An 18,332-nucleotide genomic window follows, 5' to 3' on the forward strand; every position below is an offset into this window, starting at 1 on the left:
AAAAAAATTGGTTTACTAATTTAAAAAAAAAACAAAATAAATCAAATTTTTTTTTTAGTTGGAAAAAAAACATTAGAAGATAAATCAAATTTAAAAAAAATCATTTTTCTTAATAATAATAAAAAAAAAATTAATTTCTTTTAGAGATTTTAATTTAAAAAAAAAAAAAAACAACAGCAACATAAAATTAAAAAAAAAATAAGTATAGGATTAAATTCTTTTTCTTGTAGTTTTTTTTACCATAAAGTTGAGTGTTGGAACCTGCCAAAGCCAAGCACTAAAGGTCCTGACGCGGTTACAAGGTTACTGATGGCTATGGAGGCAGCGCCTTTAGCTTCCGTGGAGGATTATAATGGGTCGGATCAAGAAAATGGTGGACGGAGAATACAGTGGCTGTGGTGGCCGGCTCGAGCAGGGGTATTGGCTTGGAGACTGTTCGTCATCTGGCAAAACAGGGTCTCACTGTTGTTCTGACTGCCCGTAACAATGCCCACGGCTTGGCCATTGCAAAATCTATTGTTGATGAAGGATACCCAAATGTTCATTTCCACCAGCTGGATGTGCAGAGCGATCAAAGTGTTTTGCTGTTGGCCGATTGGATCAAAAACAAATTCGGCGGCATCGATATTCTGATTAATAATTTTGGAGTGATTGGAGCGAAGATAGACTGGGATTTATGGGAGAGTTGGGGCATCAGTCGCCTAGGGCTATTAGCCAACCGATCTTTCATAGAAGGTTTCAGTGAATATTACACTACAGCAAATGCATGTGTGGATATAAATTACGTGAAGAGACCTGTCTATTGCAAATTATTTTATGGTTGTTTCAACTGCCCTCAGTTTTTACGCATCCATTAAACTTGGTCAGAGAAAAATCCTCCAAAAAAATCAGCCTTTCTGTTTCAATTAAATGTTATCCTATCTTTATCTGATTTCTTGTGATCTCTCTCTGCATGATCTCAATATCCCAAGCCGCGAATCATTCAAAAACCTGATTTATTGGAACGATATAGTGTCAATCATGATGCCAGTAACAAGTGGAACTAGGACTACGATACCACTACTAAGATTTTTGAGTACGTGGACTTGTGATTGCGGCCAGTGATTCAGGTAGCCATCAGCCATTAGCCAGCCAGCCAGCCATCCAATTTGTGCTCATCTATAGTACGCGGTGTGAGATTGTATTTCCAACTTTTCTTCAACTTTATATCACAGATCTGCCACTATCTAGCGGCCAAAGTGTTTAGACCATGGATTACCAGAGTACGAGATCGATTCTCTGTGTCACGTTTCTGGTTCTGTTCATTGTAGCCTCCGATGCCATCGCGTTGTAGAAAGTTGGGTTGCTATCAAATTCTTCTAATTCTCAGGTAGCTATTAGCTCCAATTCGGTGCTCGTGGCTCTGCTGGACTCCCATTACACCTAGCTGGCGGAGCTAGTAGAGAAAGCGTTGCTCCTCCAGACCCTGGAAGAGGTCGTTGGTAGCAACAATGTCACGATCTTCGCCCCCCAGAATGATATTCTGGAGCGAAAGATGGATCCGGAGTTCAAGCGTTTCTTGCATGAACCGGGGAATCTGAGAAGTTTCTCATGTTCCACGTGGTTCCTCGGAGAATCGTTGCTGAGGAATGGAGCAACAGTACCCATGAGTCTCTGGCCAAAGACCCGCTGAAGCTCTCGATGAAAGGGGGGAAAGGACCATCGATCTGGCCTCCGTTTCCCACCCCAATGCCATCATGAGGTCCGACGGTGTCATCCACGGGATCGACAGAATGCTGATACCCGAGAGCGTCTAGGACGATTTTAATAAATGGAGAAGCGGCGTTACTCTGGCCGTTATGCGAGAGGAGGCTCCGGTTCTGGAAACCAGAAAGAAATTGGCAAAATCAGTTCACCCTTCATCTCTTTCTGCCACGTCTCCGCCCGTTCACTCAATCTACTATGCCCTAGCATCGGCTCCGTCCCTGGCTCCGGCGCCCGCTCCGAGGCCCTCTTCTGCCCACTACTGGTTCGATGGTGAAAGCCAAGTGAAGGATTTCATCCGCACATTGGTGCTTTACGGTGGCTACAATGAAATGGCGGACATTATGGTAAATCTCACATCTCTGGCCTCCGAGCTCACGAAGCTCGTCTCTGAGGGCTATAAAGTCACGATCCTCGCGCCCGATGATGAGGCCATGGCCAAGCTCACAACAGAGCAGCTCAGTGAGCCCAGAGCCCCAGAAAATATATTGTATAACCACATTATTACTGACTATCAGACCGAGGAGAGCATGTATACTGCCGTGAGGAGGTTCGGGAAGATGAAGTATGATACGCTCAGGATTCCCCACAAGATAACTTCTCTGGAAGCAGATGGGACTGTGGTGTTCGGAGAGGGGGAAGAGGTTGCGCATTTGTTAGATTATGAATTTTTTTTATTATTTTTATTTTATTTTAATAACAATCCAAAATAAATTTTAATTTTAACAAAACAATTAAAAATAAAAAAAAATTAAAACAATTGCAAAAAAAAACAAATAAAAGAATCAAAGAAATTAAAAAAATAAATATCAAAACCATTAAAAAAAAAAAAAACAAACAAAAAAAATAAAAAAAAAATTCAAAAAAATTGCAAATGGACATTTCATAAGAGTTGAAAACATTTTATGCTAACTTGTCTTGTTGGAGTTAGGAACTAGCGTGCAAAGGCAACAGGTAAAAAATTCATTTCATTTTATTTTGATTGCTAAGCATTCATACTCATTCTTGCATTTTATATCTTTCGAAGAGCTCTTAAAGTTTTCATGCAAGATTTGTACTAAGCTTTTACAGGCGCGCGAAGATCCAAGTTCATGCAGATGTGATCTCGAGAAATCACATTCATCATTGAAAGCTTGAAGGAGTTAATTAAATATGTCGTGACATTTGTCGCTACACATAAATCTTTTGCATCATGATATGTTTACCCACACTTCTCCTTCAAAGCATCATCAGTCATTCATGTTAAAGTCCATTGATTCATTGCCTTATCCATCATGACTTCATACATGTCTACTTTTCTGAGTCGCATACATTTTTGCCTACCTTTCAGTTCATCTTTTTGCCTCATGAATAAACCATCCATCTCTCTACATTGCCTTGCTTTCCTTGCCATAAAAACTGTTTGGCCATAACATCTTGTATCTATAGTCCTACCAATCATTTTGTATGAACTCGCGTTGACTGATGTGGGATTCCTTAAGGCCCACCTTTCAACAAGTCTTGACCCATCGACCTCAACACCTTATCTGGGACAAAGACTAGAGTCATTATTAGTACCTTGAGGCTTGCATGCCCTAATGGCAAGTCTTCTTGCCAATGAACAATGGGAATACATTAATGTCTCTTGTTTGTTGGATCTTGCAAGTGGCTTGACATCAGCTCATTCATTCGCACTTCGCAAGATGTACTTGGGTACCTTGGCACTCATTGACATTAATGGTGAGCTTGCCTCACATTGGTTAATGACATTCATCAATGGTCGGTAATCCAATGACTTCTTTCCATGTTCAACATTGACACATTCATTCACATGGAAAGAATTGTGCCACGATATGGGACGAGATGAAGACTATATGATTCAGGAGCAGATTATTTTATACTTTGGAACAGATTCAGTAGCAGTAATAAAGGATCCACATTCACGACTTCATCCATCATATATGCAACCAAGACACAGATCACATTCTTGTATTCTTCATTCCATGATTCAACAGCAGAAGCTACACTTTTCTACATATACACAGTTTGTCCACTTAGGTAAGTAAAGGTATGTTCTTTTCTAGATTTTTATCATACAATTCCTTTAATACTAAAATTATAATTTTTGGAAAATGTTTCACCATGTTCATATTCACATTCATACTCCATTATCACCTTCCATATGTCCTATATGTCCTTTCTACACATATCATCCTAACCAACATACTTTTTCCAAACAACTACTATTGCATTATGCTTCAAATGTTACATGTTTTGCAAATAATGATCAAAGAAAGAATGGTTGATTAAATGTTTTCAAAGTCTTTTGATGCAACACAAAAACAATGAAAGTATTGTTACACAAGAACCAATACTAAACAAATTTTGGTTGTCACACAAGAACCAACCAAAATAATATGTTGCAATCAAATGTTTTTATGAGAGAAGACTTTGCAAAAAGGAACAAAGTTGTCAAAAAGAAAATTATGTGAAGTTAAAAAATCGATATCAACCAAAGTTCATGTAAAAGCAAGACAATTCAAAAGATCAAATCATGATCAACGTAATAGATTGCATGAGGACATGCAATAACTTAAGTTGGGGGGTATGTTGGGCCGCCAAATTAACATCAATTTTCACTCCATTTTCACCTTTATCCTCATTTTGTCACCTCATTTCATCATATTATCATTACATAACCCTATATTTCCATTACCATATGAGTTTATATTTTCATTTTCCAAAGTTATTAATTTCATGTATTTAGAGTGAATTTATGATTAAAAGTTAGAGAAATAACATGTATTTGCTTATACCTAAAAGTGGCTTGAGTTTGATGACATGTGTAGATCATTTGGAAGTTTCCAAGGCACCCTTATGTGGCCTCCCAAGATCAAATTCGAATTTCAACTCAAGAGGTGGACCATATTCCAAGGAGAAAGATCATGGAGATTTTGATGTGTCATGGGATTTGTATCTAGTATTTAGGGATAAGTTGAGACAAGTATGGGTCTAGTAGATATTTAAGGGATCTACATTTATTGAGTAGATATCCCTAATTCATGTATAAATAAGAGGAGCATCCTTCAAAGAAAGGAGGAGGGAGAGAAAACAATTATCAGTTATTCACTAGCATTAGATTTATGTTCATTCAACATGAATAATACCACTTTCTCCAAATCATGAGTTATGAGTGTTGTTTGATTCTTAAGGTGTGATAGTTGTTCATGTGTGCTCATTGAGGAATGGAAGGATCCCCATACTGAGATAAGTGCACTTTGTTGTAAAGTAATGTTGTGAATATACTAATTTTAATTATGATGTTCATCTTATTTCTTTCTTGTAAATACTTGTAGATAATTTCAATATGAATTCATTTTATGGCCATGTTTTGTTGTGTGAAGGTTGATCTCCTTTCAGTAGCTAGTTTTGATGTGAGAAGGACAACCAGGAACTCCTAAGTTAGGAGTCTCTTCTCCATGAGCTAGATTAAATTGAAATAAGATTTACTTTCTCATATGCTTTCCTAGATTACATTTATGTGAATATTGATTCCCTTTCAGTATATAGTTTTTATGTGAGAAGGGCAATCAAGTCCTCCTAAGTTAGGAGACTCTTCTCCATGAGCTAAGAATTGAACTGAAAACAATATTTACTTGCTTTCATTTATATGCTTTCTTTCTTGCTTTCTTAGGTGTTTTGTAATGTTATTATAGGAAGATTGTAGAAGGACAATCAGGACTCTTGAACAAGAGACTCTTCTCTATCTTCTAAAGTAAAATAATTCCATTGATCAAACATTTTTTATGCTTTCATAAAATAGATCCGATAGTTTAGATTTGTAGTATGCATTTCCATTCTAAACAAACTTCCTACACCTGTTTCATCTGAGGTCCCATATATTTTGGTTTGCTTCTAAGTTTACGATACCCTGGATTGATAAATTAAATGACAGGGATTTAGCAGACAACTAAATCGCCCAACAGATCCCATAACATGGATACTACAGATGGAGCAATATTTCGATCTCCATAATGTGCAAAACACACAAAAAGTACAAATTGCAACTTTATATTTGGAACCAAATCAGTTTGAATGGTATTGATGGATTTTCCCTCGTAAACAAATTATCACTTCGGCAATTTTTATGGAAGAAATGATAGCACATTATAAGGATGCAAAAAGAAACACTTTTTTTAGAAAATTGATAAATCTCAAACAAAATGGTTCAATGATGGAGCACATTGAGGACTTCCAAAAATTGAATATAAGGGTAAAATATATTCCAGAGGATCATAGGATTGATGTGTTCATAGGGACTTTAAAGGATAACATCCAACATGAGGTTCTCCTTTGGGAACTTGATTCATTGGAGAAGGCATTTAGGTTGGCAAGAAAAATGGAAAGGAAACTTATGGAAACAAGAAAGCCTACCACTCACAACTATAAAGATGGAAGTGTTGTTGCCCCTATCCTTCCACAACCTACAAGGTTGACACCACAACAATTCAAAGAAAAAATAGCAAAAGGGCTTTGTTATAGCTGTGATAGAAAATACGCTAAAGGTCATAAGTGTGTTGAGAAGAAATTATTTTACAGATATTGTGAAGAGGAGGAAGGAAAGGAACAAGAAATATCAAAAGAAAACGATATACACTAGGAACAAACCCTAGAGAAAGAATAAATGAATTCAACCATATCTTATAATGCATTGGCCGGAATTACCACTCCTCAAACTATCAAGATAGAAGGACGTATCAAGAAGAAAAAGGTAATGTTGTTGATTAATTCGGGATGCACCCATAATTTTAGTCATTGTAATATAGCCAAGGAATTAAATTGCTTCCTATATCTAGCACCAGAGTGTCAAGTGATCATTGCAAGTGGAGGAACCATAAATTTCTCTGGAAAGTGCTATAATATCAAGCTATCCATGGGAGAATATGTATTGAATAGCCCAATGCTTTCCATTCCAATGGGTGGTACTGATGTTGTACTAGGAGTCCAATGGCTACAATCCTTGGGTATAATAGCTTTTAATTTTCAAGAACTTTTCATGAAATATTATTTGGAAGGAAAGGAAGATGAATTAAGGGGTATCACAGGGAAATCGGGAAATATAATCAACTCTAACGGAATGACAAAGCTTCTAAAGAAAGAACAATGAGGCATAATTACACAATTATGTTTGCTAGAGTTTCCCACATCAAAATCATCTATTTCTCGAGATCTCCAAAAAGTATTAGACAATCATTCCAAGGTATTTAAGACTCCCAAAGTCCTCCCACCTATTCATGATCATGATCATGATATTCATTTGATTCCAAGAAGTGTTCCTCCAAACATCAGGCCTTACAGATATCCCTATGCCCAAAAGAGTGAAATTGTATGTATGGTTGCAGAAATGTTAGAGGTTAGTATAATTCAACTGAGTCAAAGTTATTTCTTTGCTCCAAAAGTATTGGTTCACAAGAAGGATGGGTCATGGTGCATGTTTCCAGATTATAAGGAGCTCAAAAAGTTTAGTATTAAAGATAAATTTCTCATTCCTGTCATTGATGAATTATTGGATGAATTGCATGGATCAATTTACTTCACCAAGTTGGATCTTCATTCAGGATGTCATCAAATCAGAATGAAGACTGAAGACATTCCAAAAACATCATTTATAACTCATGAGGGTCATTATGAATTTTTGGTCATGCCTTTTGGCCTTACCAATGCACCTTCTACATTTCAAGGTTTGATGAATTCCATTTTCAAACCCTTCCTTATAAAATTGGTGTTAATATTTTTTGATGATATACTAATCTACATCAAGTCTTGGAAGGATCATGTTCAACATGTTGACAGGGTCCTCAAACTATTGGAGGAGAAACAATTATATGTAAAAAGATCCAAATGTTTCTTTGGAGTACAAGAGGTGGAATATCTTGGTCATATTATGTCTCATGAAGGTGTGAAGGTAGAACCTAGAAAAATTAAAGCCATTAAGGAATTGAAAGTCCCCACATCCATAAAGCATTTGCGAGGATTTCTCGGGTTGACAGGGTATTATCGAAATCTTGTTAAGAATTATGGGTGAATAACAACACCTCTAACAATATTATTGAAGAAAGATGCATTTTCATGGACTCCAGAGCAACGAAGGACTTTGAACATCTTAAAGAGGAAATGTGCCAAGAACAGGTCTTAGCTACGCTGGACTTCACAAAAACCTTTATTGTGGAATGTGATTCCTTGGGAAATGGAATTGGTGTTGTTTTAATGCAAGAAGAAAGACCCATTTCTTTCAAAAGTCCTCCAATCAAAGGAAAGTATTTACACAAAGCTATTTATGACAAGGAAATGTTGGAAATACTACATGAACTTAAGAAATGGAGACCCTACCTAATGGGAAGACACTTCAAGGTAAAAACGGATCATGATAATCTGAAATACTTTTTAGAACAAATATTATCTTCAGAAGAGCAACAAAAATGGGTCACAAATATGTTTGGTTATGACTTTGAAATCATCTACAAAAAAGGGAAGCAAAATGTCGTGGTAGATGCACTCTCAAGAAAGGATGGGGATGTGGAAGCATTTCTTTGCACCATTTCTATTATCCAACCAAATTGGATGAACGAATCAAGGGATGAATGGAAGAATGACAAAGAATTGTGAGCACTCATTCAAACGTTACAACAAGATCCCGGTAGATCTGATACATTTAGCTAGAAAAATGATTCATTATGGTACAAAGATCACTTATACCTATGTAAGAATTCCCAACTCAAACAAAATATTCTTATGGAATTGCACACCTCTCCCTGACGAGGGCACTCACGATTTTTAAAAACTTACCACAAGGTTAAGAAGGAATTTTTTTGGGATGGCCTCAAATCGGATATTCAAAATTTTTTGGTGGAATGTTTGGCTTGCGAACAAAATAAAATGGAAACAATTAAGACCACAGGTCTATTACAACCTTTATCCATTCCAAGCCAACGTTGGGAGGAGCTTTTAATGGATTTTGTCACTGGCTTTCCCAAGTCCGAACGAAAGAGTGTCATCATGGTGGTAGTTGAAAAACTTACCAAGTATGCACACTTTTGCGCATTATCGCATCCATTTAAAGCCAATACAATTTCTAGTGCATTTATGGAAACAATTCAAAATCTACATGGAAACCCAAAGATTATTGTAAGCGAAAGATATCCCATTTTCGTTGGAAATTTTTGGACAAAATTATTTTCTTGTCTTGGTACTCAGTTAGCTCATAGCTCATCTTATCATCCTCAATATAATGGGCATGCTGAGATAGTAAACAAATGTTTGGAAGGATAGCTTTGTTGGTTTGTATCTTATAAACATACATAATGGGTCAAATGGTTGCCTCTCACTGAATGGTGGTATAACACTTCCTTCCATACTGCAACAAAAATGACCCCATTTATGGCACTTTATGGATATCATCCTCTGTCCATCACATCATATTTAAGAGAAAATTCTAAGGTTCAAGCAATGGAAGATCACATCAAGCATCAACAACAAGTTTTGCAACTCTTAAAGGATAACCTGACTTTCGTACAAAATAGAATGAAACAACAGGCAGACCAACCTCACAGCGAAAGAAGTTTTGATGTAGGTGACTAGGTATTCCTATGGCTACAACCATATAAACAAATGTCTGTGAGGAAAGCTAAGAAGGATAATAAATTATCACCAAAGTATTATGGTTCATACAAGGTGTTGCAAAAGATTGGTACTATGGCATACAAATTGGAGCTTCCTGCAGCTTCCTAAGTGCACCCAATTTTCCATGTTTCATGCTTAAAGAAGGTGATAGCTGACAAACTCCCAGTTCAAACAATATTGCCAGAACTTGACAAGGAAGGAAAAATCATATTGGAACCTGAACCAGTCACAGAAACAAGAACTCGCCGGCTACGAAATCGATCAATTTCGAAGTATCTCATCAAGCGAAAGAACTTACCCACTGAAGATTCCACACGGGAGGGTGATAATTTCATACAGAAGCATCCAGAACTACTAAAGCATTGAGGACAACAATTTTTTGAAGGAGGGGCATGTTAGGTCCCTAGAATACTAGTGATTCCCCCATTACTATTGTCATGGTAGCCCTTATTTTTATTGTCGTGCCCATATTGTCCCCATATTGTTATTATTGTGCCCCATAGAAGCCCACTATTGTTATTGTTGTGCCCTTATATTATTATTGTTATGTCAGCTTTCATTATATTGTGACCCCTTAGACTCCTATATATAGAAAGGAGGTTTTGTCATTTGTATCATCCAAGAATTATTCATTTCCGTAAGGTAAATGAGGTTGCACCCTCGAAGAGGCTGATTTTGAATTCGTTGATCTATATTTTCTTCTATTTTGTGCACTGGTTAGATAACAAATAATAAAACATAACGTTGGTTAAATTAAAAAATAGTAAAAAGTAAAAATCAAAAAACAAAAATTATAAATCATACAATTCAATTTGTTATATTGTTCTATTGGAATTTTGTTTTTATTAATAAAGTTATAAAAGAAAAATTCCATGAAAAAAATCATAATATTCATATCACATTATAAGAAATTTAAATAATAATAATTCATATTAATTACAATAATATTTTAGAACATATAAAAGCTTAATAAATTTAATTAAGAGTCTATAATTAAAAATAAAAATTGTGAAATATCTAAAATATAAATAGTAACGGTAAATTAAGATTTATTTCATGATATAATATAATGATTGATATTTGTAGCTATTACTTGTTATAATTTCATATTTAAATTTAATTAATAGACATATTAGAATTCAATATTTATAATATTTTTTTCTTAATTCATATATTTCTCTATGTAAATGTATTACCTTTCAAAATCATGCTTATCATATTAAAAAATTAAATTAAAATAATTATAAAACATATCAAAGAAAAATTCATATATATGATAAAAAATAGAAATATTTCTGTATAGATATGTGAAATTATATAAATATAAATAACAACTTTAAGAATCGGTGTAGATTCATCTTAATTCTAGAACAATTAAGTGTGTAGAAAGAAATAAAATCTTTGGGCGTGCTATTCTTTACTCAAGTTTATCAAATCTTCAGAGGTGCAACCCTTTCCTCATGTTTTACACTCAAAAAGAGGTTTGCATCTTGAGAGATTTGATCCCTCTAGAAATATTGAGTTAAAATAGATATATGCTAGCTAGATATAGAGTCCAATAATTTTTTATGAAACTATTTAACTTGCGGAATAGGCTCTCTCTCTCTCTCTCTCTCTACCAAAAAACATTAATGGACTTCCATCATCATCTCAATTGGAATTATAGCATTGAGAAAAGGATAAGTGCAAGAAGGACTGCTTACCTTATAGTCCTGATTGAAGCTAGCATTTTCTTCTATTGAAGACGTGACTATGGCTAGGTATATTATGTATAAGAAAAAGTTATACAACATGGAAGCCAAGAGGTTCCTGAAATTACTTCTAACTCTAGCTAAAGCCCCTACCTTTGGGTTAACCAAGGATGGCATGAGGTTTCCCAATCTGAGTTACTTCCAAATTTAAGGAGAAGTTGTGGGGCAATAACATGTTAGAGAGAACAATGAAAGTCAGATATTATAATGAGTTGATAACCTCAATCTTGGAAGCCAGAACTATTTACATGTCTTGACTAGTGTTAAGAAGAAAATGAACATTGTTAAGAACTAATTTTCATGGGCTTCATAGTGAAACATGGTGTAGGTCTATTCCCAAAACACCATGGGATGAAAGTGTTTGACACCTATTTGATACCAAGAGGGTTGCCAAGATGAAAAAGGCTCTCTTAAATTATCCATCTTATGGTCAAATTTATTCTAAGTTTCAAAATATCTGTCCTAATTTCTAAAATATCTCTCACAAAACCGGCCTTCTTGATGTGTTAACATATGTTATGTTCAAGAATTCCAATTAATTGCTTACCTTTTTAAGATCGGACAGATTATACTTAATTGTTGAATTAAGGCTTCTGTGATCCATATCAAGTTTATGAAAAGAGTCTTCACATCAAATAAATTATGATGTGATTTTCGCTGAAAACTCTTCTTATAAAATTATATAATATTAATAGACCATAACCATCATCGTCTTAACTTAAAACTGATACCAATTATCTTTTAAAGTTTAAAAAATCTTTTTTAAATAATTATAAATAAAAAAAATCATCGATTTATTAAATTTTCTATATTTATCTCTTCAAACAATCCCAAGAATTAATATAAAAATCATTTTAATTATTTTTTGAAATTAAATTTTCTAACCTAATCTAAGAAACTTTCAAAATTATATATCCATTTTCGATTCTTTAACTTACATAAACATTGAGGAATATAATATCCTAAGGTTAGGTTATGTCGCTATCGGTGGGCTCTCTACGGCTATGCTCTAGATTTGCCAGCCATGCAAAGGTCAGAGTTCCAACTCCTTTGCTGTACATGTAACCCATTCTTTTATGCAATATTATTGCATTCGACCTACTTTCCCCACCATGACATGCGGTGTGGCGTCCTCTGTCAATGATTCTTCGTTTGTAGAAGATTCTCTAAATAAGCAGCGGCTGCTATTCTGAAATGAAAACAAGAACTTGTGACCGGAGAGATTAATTATATTACTTACAATATTATATTTTACTATTTGCACAATAGTGTAATAGTTGTATTAAACCATTTTCATAAATATTAATCATTAGGTAATCTTTTTCTTAAAATAAACGTTCATAATACTATTTTTTTTAAATGTCAAACATTATGGGATAGTCAATTTTTTTAAATGTTATGTAATCTGAAGAGTTAGTACAGGTCGTAATTAAATTGAATACAAAACAATATAGATATATAGATTAGATTGTGACAAATTAATAAAGATAGTAGTTGGATTGAAAAAGAGTAATAGGCATGTATGGGAAAAGTGAGCAGAAATCAAGTATGCTACAATCCAAAGATAAGGTGTACCTTTTCATTAATTTTAAATATATATGTAATAATAAGTGGTACCATTTCATTATCCAAAATAAATAAATATATATTTTTTAAAATTAGATTTTGACAAGTCAATAAAGGTAGTACTTGAATTGAAGAAACAATATAGCTATTTGGATTAGATTCTAACAAATTAATAAAGAAAATAGTTGGATTAATGGAAAGGTATATGTATGTGGAGAAAAAATGGACAGAAATCAATATGTCATCTACAATCTAATCATAAGTGGGATCTTTTTATTATTCTCTTTCCATATTTATATGGGTGACTTACACAATACATTTTTGTACTTAAATCAAAGTGTGATAATAATATTTTTTTTTAAATATTAAAAAATAGTTATTGTTCTTTTTGCAAGTACCATTATTATATATGATAACGGTAATGGGATGAAAATAGTTCTGGTTAGGGAAGAGAATGAATCTTTACTTAAAGAAATTTCTTATGAGGATTTTTGTAGGTACCATTATTATATGATAATGGTAATTGGATGAAAATAGTTCTGGTTAGGGAAGAGCATGAATTTTTACTAGAGAAATTTCTTATGAGGAAGATGAAGTTATAGTAAAAGTAATACTAAATAATAAATTTTTTAGATTTGGTTTTATAATTGAATGTTTTCAAATAAGTTGGTCAATTATTGGGAATGAACTTTGGTTAGTTGTAGAGGAATCCCAACACTCTCTATCCATTATTAAACCTTTTGATGCCATGTTTCTAACATTCGTCCCTAAAAATGAAAAGGTGGAAGATCCCAATGGTTATAGACTTATTTCCTTATGTAATGTAATTTATAAAATCATTACGACTATAGCCAATAGGATCACTCTATTTCTTGCAAAGATCATTTCTCTGGAGTAGATGACCTTTGTACAAGGATGATAAATCCTTGGTGGTATCATGGCTTTTCATGAAGCCATTCACTCTCTCAAAATTACAATGAAGCTTGGAATGGTGATTAAATTGGATCTCTCCAAAGCATATGACAAACTAAATTGCTAATTTCCATGTAATGTCATCAAAGCTTTTGGCTTCTCATGTGATTGGATAGAATGGATTCATAATCTCATGTCTTAAGCTTCTTTCTCTATCTCGGTTAATTGATAACCATCTCCACCTTTCTCTTCTATTCATGGAATCCGACAAAGCAATTTTTTGTCTCCATTTATCTTTATCGTGGAGGGAATGGGTTTCTCCTTCAAAGAAATATGATGAGAGAAAAGAATTAAATGTCTTTGCCTTTTTGGGGAGGATCTCCCACTCAACCACACACAATTTTTGGACAACATTTTGGGAATGGGAACTCTAACAATTCATGAAACTCGAGATTTCACTAATATTTTGGAACTGTCAGGTATAGGTATCAATAAAAGTACATATCATGTTTTTATTCTTTAACACTCCAATGGTTGTTTAGCGACATGTGCCTTGAATCTTGGGTTTCCAAATATGTAAACTCCCTTTAAAGTATCTAGGTGCTCCCATGGAAAATAACTCCCTTAAATGGAACCCGTGGGAGGAGGTATTATCCAAATTTCACTATAAATTGGCAAGTTGGACTTTTTGATCTCTTAACACTGCTAGAAGATTAGTCCTCCTCAAAGCAGTACTTCAAGCTCTATATTATATCTTCATTGAATAATGATGTCACTGTAACATCCTTCCCATTACCCATGTTTTTTTAATGTTAAAATAGTGACCGTGTAATGTTTACATGAAGGCCATGGTTGGCTAAGACATTATGCTGTCAAAATGAAATAAATTAAATGTCAATTTTAATTAGGTGGCCTAAAAATAGGGACACATAGATCCAATTTCTAATGAGTTACCGATTATGTTCCTGTTGGTTTCTTCTGGCCTGCACATTGGCTTCTTGTGACATTCTTATTGTGTTATGTTGTACGGGCTGAAGCACCCTCCAAAATCTTGTCTTGCATTCAAATTTCATGAGCGTTCTCAGAGTCTTTTCACCCCTTTTGCTTGTTTGATCAACTGTCATCTTTTGGCATCTTGGAATGTTTTATCACGCTTGCGGTCCTTTTTTGGTGGGTTCGAAGGTTTTTATTTGTGTGTTTGAGTTGTCCTAGCTATGTAAACATCAGTCACACTCATACAAAAAGGTTTAAGCTCTATCGAAAAAGTGTCGTCACAGTCGTCCTAGGGTCTATCTCAAGTGTTGCACTTATCGCCTTTTGTTCTAGACAGTGTCACAAAGGGTAATGCTTTGCCTTGTTTTTTCGGTGGTCTATGTTGTCGTGTTGACAAAATAAGTTAAGTGTGTGATCACAATTTCATGTTCCTCACAAGTTCACCTGCCTCCCACACTTAGCCATTTTTCCGAAACTCCTCCCGACTGAACAACTCTCATTCACCAGAGCCCGATTGAACTGCACACTGTGAAATCTTAGCCCTCAATAATACAACCCTACTACCTGGAACTACGTAGTCGCTATCCCCCATGGTAGTTGCACTATGTAATTTTATAATTGAGCAGACTGTCTTCCTCCCCATAATTGTGCAGTATCTTCTTCAAGCGAGACCCGAATTGCGCATTTTGCAAGATTAGTCATCAAGATTCCTCCCTTCCAATTGCAACCCGTCAATGTACAGAGGCCACATCCTGCCTTGCCTCCTAGAACTGTGCAAAATTGTCTCCAAGTGTCTTCCCTCAGCTGAGACTCACTCATCTCAAGAACTTCACAGACCTGTTCTCCCACGCTCCTCTGCTACTCAATCCTGCCTTGCCTCTGGAAACTGTGCAAACCTACCTCCCAAGGTCCCACCTTATAGTAGCCACTAATGGTCTCAAGTTTGCAATCATGTCTCTCAGTGGCCTCTATGCAATTTTGCGCCACAGTGAAGACTGTGCTTAGGAGTTCCTAAAATAAGCCTAAGTTACGCTCTACGCAGTCTCAATAACTAGTGTCCCTCCCTATCACCTGTCCCGAGCCCAGTCCATGGATAAAAATGCTTCAACTTAGACTAGGAGGTTTTGGAGTTGATTTCATCCTGTCATGAGTGAATTAAATGAACATGTACATTGTTAGATCATGGCAAGACGATGAAGGAGATGAAGAAGGAGCAAACATGATATAAGACTCACTTACAGGTGGATGGACAGAGAACCTTATCAAGAATAAGTGAAGGGATCACATGCATGCAACCACCTCTCAAGACCAAAGATCATTAAACACCTCGCATCATCAAGCTATGCGGAGGAGAAGAGAGAGAACATCCAAGAACACATATATCACTCAACAGCAACAACATCTTGATATTGCCACGTTAGCAAGCTAGTCTATGTCAGTAGTGTCATGTCAAGTCATGTCATGAGTTTTCAAAGGCCACATCACTATTATGGGCTATATCTATTGTAAATTGAATGTAATGAAAAGTGAAAGTCCAATGGACACACATGAATATGAAGAGTCACGTGAGTTGAAAAGTCATAGGAAGTTGAAGAGTCAAGAGGGTAGTCCAAGAGTCACAAGGGTCAAATATCACCCTTGGTTATATATACCCCCATCATTGTATGAGAAAGTACTTTTCACCTTGGCTCCTCCGACAAAGCATAGACAGTTTCAATAAGCTCTTTGAGGAGCAAGGAGTGGCTCCAATGTCCCACTACTAGGGCTAGTGATGTATGATGTGAATATGTGTCTTGGAGCTTTTTCATAATACATAAACTTGTTTAGGCTAGCACATTTCCATGTATGACTTGTAGATTTTTGTAAGACTATTCTTTAAGTATTTGTAATTCATGTTTGTTTCACATGTAGTAATATAGTTGAACTATTTCGGTTGTTTTAGTGCTTACCTTATTGGGAATGTGTTGTATTGGTTATCATGACTATCTCATCCTTATGGACTACTCCGTAGGATAATAGAAAGACCTTTCTCGCTTCCTAGTTATAACGACTGTCACATCTGTTGTGGACTATTCTGTAGGATGGTGGATGGATCTTTCCCTATACTTTGGTTTGAATGACTGCCACATCCACTGTGGACTATTTTGCTGGATGTTGGACAGACCTTCCCAGTTCATGCATGTCTCTTCCTGGGTGGTACTACTACGTCTCACTTAGAGACACACTTTTCCCCTACTCTTTTGCAGTAAGAGGAGTTAAACACAATTACTTTTAGACGCTCACCAGGCACACTCACATTTCTTTTCGAGGGTACCATTGGAATACTCTCATGTGTTGAACAACAAGAGCTGAGGAAAATATCTATGTATATGGAAACTAGACCATCACACCGGATGGGACCCCTACATGAAACAGTGTGAAGTCTAATTGGGACCTCATATCACGAAGATCCCCTGAATGTTGGCAAATCTAGCACCATCAACATTTCTAGCACTAGAAGGAGGGACGCCATTAGTTTATGGTTGATTCTCCCACTGACCCCACTCATCCATTTTCTCGTCATGGTAGTAATATTCACTCCCTCTCCCCTACTCACAATTATGAAGTTGGTAATTTCTCACCTCCTAGACCTGAATGTGAAATCCCGTACCATCAAATATAGGTTGCCTGTCCCATCACCTGTCAATTTGAAAAAGTTGTTGGACTGATTCTGGGGGTGTACACTCTTCCATACTCTCAAAAGAAGGACAATACTATGCCCACAGGAATAATAGTTACATTTGTCGAAGAAGCAATCTTTTCCACTATTGAGGAGCTAGCAGAAGCTATGGAAAAAGAAGAGGAATCCCCACTCTTTCGAAAGGAAGAAGAAGACAACCTCTTACTCTTGGGTTCAAGTTTTCTCGGAGGAGGAGGAGGGTAAGGAAACAAAGGAGGAGGAGGAGGAGAGGAGGAACCAATAGATTTATAAGAGGAATCATTAGATTTAGAAGAGGAATAGGAGGACATCGAAGAGGACAACAGGCAGACCAAAATCTGGATTACATGACTCAGGACCCATTAGAACTTATGGGTGTCCTCCACAAGATGCCAAGACATGTGAAGAAGCTCTTAACAAAATATGACCCTGACAAGATAGTGAAGGCGAAAGATCACTTACACACTTTCTACCTACATCTAAAGGTACTCGACATATGTTACGATGACGTTGCATGTAGATTGTTTCCATGTACCTTGGATTGCAGAAGTTTGTTGAAGACAAAACCCCTGCCATGTTATTGAAGGAGTTGGGTAGTCTCAATATGGAGTAGAAAGAAAAGGTCAAAGATTTCAATCAGAGGTTCAACCATATTCCGAACAAGTTCTCGAATGACATTAAACATCATAACTCCATCATTGTCGACTACTACACTTCTTCCTTGCGACCAACATTGTGCAGTTCACTAAGAGTGCTATGAAACCATCATTAACAAAAAATTATGAGAAGTCTATTGTCGTGGAGAAATACCTACATGCTATTGGAGTCATTGCAGACTATGAACCCACTAAGAACTCTGAAGACATGGGTAAGAGGTCGTAGACCTTAGTGAGAAAGGCTAACGAAAAGGAAGCAAGTGATATTGAGAAGCTTACTCATCTCATAAGGTCCCTGACTACCAAAGTGGACAAACTTAAACATAAGACAAGTGAGACTATCATGAGCAGCAG

General features: G+C 35.8%; 1 pseudogene; it reads left to right on the forward strand.

The window, feature by feature from the left end:
• The window catches only part of LOC149208836 (fasciclin-like arabinogalactan protein 17), a 77,804-nt pseudogene that overhangs the window by 50,228 nt on the left and 9,244 nt on the right, over positions 1-18,332 (forward strand).

This window comes from Pinus tabuliformis, chromosome 1_2, assembly GCF_031772625.1.
Source record: "Pinus tabuliformis cultivar Carrire ecotype Pingquan chromosome 1_2, CPIR1, whole genome shotgun sequence".
Lineage (NCBI taxonomy): Eukaryota > Viridiplantae > Streptophyta > Pinopsida > Pinales > Pinaceae > Pinus > Pinus tabuliformis.